The sequence below is a fragment of the Triticum aestivum genome, chromosome 3B (genome assembly GCF_018294505.1).
Source record: "Triticum aestivum cultivar Chinese Spring chromosome 3B, IWGSC CS RefSeq v2.1, whole genome shotgun sequence".
Lineage (NCBI taxonomy): Eukaryota > Viridiplantae > Streptophyta > Magnoliopsida > Poales > Poaceae > Triticum > Triticum aestivum.
In genome coordinates this window covers 593380267-593383673 of record NC_057801.1, presented here as the reverse complement: position 1 = coordinate 593383673, position 3407 = coordinate 593380267, and positions in this window count along the sequence as shown.

Below are 3407 nucleotides of genomic sequence, written 5' to 3'. Positions count from 1 at the left end.
CGCGCACGATGGATCCGGTCGAGCCTGGGAGGCCGCCCAAGAGAAGGCGCGGCGGGAGGCCGACCCCGGTCCCGGTCTTGACGGGGTAAGCTTTATCTGCTACGTGCGTCCGGATTGTTGAGCTGGAGTTGCCTTCTTTTTTGGCTTATTCCGCCTTCTTCTTCAGGTCGCTAATCGCGCTGGCGAGGGCGGCGGCGGAAGCAGCGGCCGCCAAAGGGGCCGTGCTCCGTAGGAGTCGGTCCACCTTGCCAACCAAGCCGAGGTGGAGGGATGGGCCGACTCGGACCTCGGCCTGGACCCGAACGATGCCGAAGACTTGGCTTGGCGGGACAGGAACCGGGCCGAGGCGGAGCTGGAGGCAGCGTCGATCCAGGCTTGGACCGACGCGGCGGCGGCGTGGGCGCGAGACAGCGTGGAGCCGGCCTGGCGTGAGATGCCGGAGGGCACGGTGGTGGCGGCGACGGTCTTTGAGCCATTGTCGGTGAGGGAGCGCGGCCGGGGAGGCCGGGCTAAGGTGGTGATCCTCGACCAGGAGGTCGTGGAGGTGGAGGGCGATACCTCGCCGCGGGCCGACGTGGTCGTGCGCGCGGGGGCTGATGGTGGTGGAGGCGGTGCCGTCTCAAAAGAGGCGTAGCGGCCGGTGGTGCCAGAGGCGCCGCTGGTGTTGGAGGCGACACCGCGGATGGCGATGCCGGAAGCCACCCCAGCAGCTGGGTCGGTGGTGGCACAGCAGGACGTCCCGGCGTTCGGACCGGAGGCGGTGACGCAGGGCGTCCCGGCGTCCGGGTCCACGTCGGAGGAGGTGCTGGCTGGGTCGCGAGCGGCTAGCGGGGAGCACGCCTTGGTGCCCCGGCAGGGTGGACGCTGTGCTGCCGCGCCGCAGCCGACGCGGAGCGGGGGCGCCGCTGTCTTCGACCCTCAGACCCAGGAGGAGGCGGCGCTGGACGCTGTTAGCCGCCGTCTGCGCGGGCGGACGGATCGGCTCGAGGCCTTTGCCCAGGCCGAGGTGGAGCGGACGCGCGACCTGGAGCGCGCCATTCTGGTAAGCCTTCTTTTTCTTGTAATTTCTTCTTTGTGGGGGCGCGCCAGCGCACCCTCTGGGTGTAGCCCTCGAGGTTCGGGCCAACTACATAGCAGTTGGGTCGAATCTTAGAAGCGTTGGCCTTGTTCTGACTTCTGTCTTTTTCAGCATCTTGACGCCTTCCGGGTTGCCGCTTTCAACCGTCTCCTGGGCAAGCATCGGGAGCTCAAGGAGCAACTTGCTGCTAAGGAGGAGGAGCTTCGCATCGCCGCAGGTACCCTTGTGCTCTTTTCTAGTGGGGGCACGCTAGCGCACCCACTGGGTGTAGCCCCCGAGATTCGGGCCAACTGTGTAACAGTTGGGCCAAATCTTAAGTCTTGTCTTTTTTCTTCTGCTGAATCCTTCTTCTTTGCAGCCGAGGTGCTGTCCTGGCGGACTCCTCTGCTCCGGGCCGGCCATCACTATGATCGGCTTGTTGCCGATACTGGCCGTCTTGGCGTCAAGGCGGCGCAGGCGAGGGGAGAGGCGGCCGCGGCCCGACGGTCTCTTGATGAGGCCAACCGGCTGCATGAGCAGCTGGCGGGTCACAAGAGCCGCCTCGAGGCCGAGGTGGAGCTTCTGAAGGTGGAGGCCGCCAAGGTGGTGGAGACGCAGTAGGCCCTGGTCGAGGCGGACTAGCAGCGCGACCAGCTGGCCGACGACAAGGGCCGGCTCCAGGCCAAGGTGGATCGCCTGCGGGAGCAGGCCACCGCAGCTGAGGGGGCCCGTCAGGACAAGGCCCGCCGCAGCGAGGATGCGGAGAAGGCGTCCGAAGACAAGGACGCCGAGCTGAAGGCGACCCTTGCTAAGGCGGCCGATCTGGAGAAGGCACTCGGGGAGCGTGACCTCGCCATGGAGCGGGAGCGGCGTGGTACATTGCCTGAGGCGCAGCACCTGGAAGAGTCCTTTTCCAGTAAGTGTTGTTTCTTATAGTTTGCCGGGTCGGGACCCGGCCTTTCTTCCTTGTTGTTCTTCTTCTAACTTGCTTCTTCCTTTGCGACAGGGGCCTTCCCGGAGACGCAGTGGCTGGAGGAGGAAGCCGTCCGCTATCAGCGCGACCTGACCGACGTTGCTGGGTCTGGGACGGATCCGCAGACGACCTGGACCATCCCGGAGATCATCACCGCTGCTGAGGCCCGCCTGCGGGTCCTAGGAACGCAGATGGAGCGGCTGTTCCGGGTCGGCACCGCGATGATGGAGGCCTTGTGGCTGGATTCCGTCCATCCACGCAGCTTCTCGCGCCTGGCGCGTTGGTTGGAGATGGGTCCGGATCGGCTTGGCGAGTGGCGCATTTCCGCCGCTCGTGCCGGTGCTGAGATGGCGCTCCGATTCACGTTGTCTTGGCATCCAGATCTTCAATTGGACGCGCTGATGGGCCAGCGCGTCGGCTCGGAGCAGTTGCTGCAGGAGCAAGTCGGCCAGATCGCCTCCCGGGCCAGCTACATCGCCGAGTTCGCCTTCCATGATGAGTTCCATCCGGAGCAGACGGAAGACGGTAGGGTCGTGGATGGCGACGACTACGGCTTGCTTCTTCAAGATCCGGAGGGGAGCTCGGAGGAGACATGCGTCTACGGCGACGCGGATGCCGAAGAGGACACTGGTGCCTCGCCGGACCCGGAGGCTGCCAGGTGAGAGCCGTCGACGTCGCGATGCGGTACTGGAGATGCCCGAGACACCTCGTGTAAAAACTGTTAAGTAGCAGGTCCACCCACCCACTGGGGGTTTTAGGGTGTAATGAACTCGGGCCGTGGGCCTTTGCTTAAATATTTGTGTGTAAATGTCGTGAGTGCTTTTTTAGTCTTTGCCTTCCGCTTTTTTGAACCGATTTCATACGCTTTTCCTCTCTCAAACCTCCCCCCTCCCGCGAGTCAGACGGCCGAGCCTCCGGTTCGTGACAAGGAGTTCGATTCTTTGAGAGGGGTGCGCAGGATTTGGGTCCTTAGAAGCATTGAGCGCGAGCGAAACACCCACTGGGCCGGCTGGCGGCAATCCGGCTTAGCCAGTTGGTGAGCAGTCGGTCATGCGGCTACTTATTTGATGAGTGACTGGCCGGGTTGATCGACCCGGTGGACTTTGACTTAGTGTATGAATCGTCGAGGAGCTTTGGCCCGTTGTGCTTGCCCGCCGACAGCCAAAGCTGGATCTGCGGTTTTAGGGCGAAGTGGGGGACCGTGGCATCCCAACTTTATCAGGAATCACCAAGTAAGGCGGCGGGGTGGCGACCGAGCCGGCCTGCCCCTGAGCCCCCGGGTCGAGCGAGTCAAGCCGGGGCCGGGTTCAGTGGTAAAGTGATGCAGAAAAACAGGGACGCAATAAATTGGTCGACAAAAGGCAGCCCCCGAGTCTC